The sequence below is a fragment of the Penaeus monodon genome, chromosome 27 (assembly GCF_015228065.2).
Source record: "Penaeus monodon isolate SGIC_2016 chromosome 27, NSTDA_Pmon_1, whole genome shotgun sequence".
Taxonomy (NCBI): Eukaryota; Metazoa; Arthropoda; class Malacostraca; order Decapoda; family Penaeidae; genus Penaeus; species Penaeus monodon.
In genome coordinates, this window is record NC_051412.1 from 20,958,609 (window position 1) to 20,959,544 (window position 936).

Below are 936 nucleotides of genomic sequence, written 5' to 3' on the forward strand. Positions count from 1 at the left end.
ATAAGCTGTAGATTATTTTCTGGCCGAGCTTAACTATATGATTTGTGGACATGCGTGCAGCGAGATCTCAAGCACCATTTGTTCAAGAGCACAAAAGACAAATAAAACTCTGCGAAGAAAAGACTAAATATTAGAATCCCCGGATCTATAATCCGCCATTACAAATCAGGGCGCATAAAAAGGGGTTAGGGAGGAAAACTGATCTATAGCTTTTGATTAGGGCAATATATTTTCATAAAAGATAAAACAGTGAGATAGGAGACACCAAATATCGAACATTATGAAAAAGGAGAAAAAATATATTGGCTCTTAATTTCATGGTGTGTTGATCATACTCTTTGGTATTTAAAGGCAAATATTACTTATTGCTTTAGTAAACAAAACCAAAATATCACACTGTAATCAACTAAGGAGAAAGGTTTCATCATCACCATCATCACATGTACAAAAGTGTAAATTTAGTTCTTTATTTTCACAATCCATTTTGTCGTTTGCTCTTCAAAGTAAAAAAAAAAAAAATCGTACTTCTCTCCAAGACTTTCTCTCGTAACAGACATTCACCGAAAATCAGAAATTAAATTTTCAAAATCTGGAGCTTCACTTAAAAAAAAAGGGAAAATGAGAACATATTTCACCTTCACCCCCCCCCCACCCCCCTTCCTTCTCCTTAAGAAAAAAAAGCAAAATCGACAATAGCACAACAACATTACTCAGCACCAACTTCTTCTCAGATCACTTGATGGGCACTTGTATCTGACACCCTCGCCCCCCGCCCGCCCGTATCAGATCGCCGGGTACAACACTTCCTTCTGAAGGGTACGACAGCCTCGCCGCCTCGCCTCCATCAAGTGCACTCGATACCTGAAAGCGTCATCATCCTTATATTTTTCTTTTCTTCGTTTCTTCTTCTCCCTATCGAGATTATTATTGTCTTGA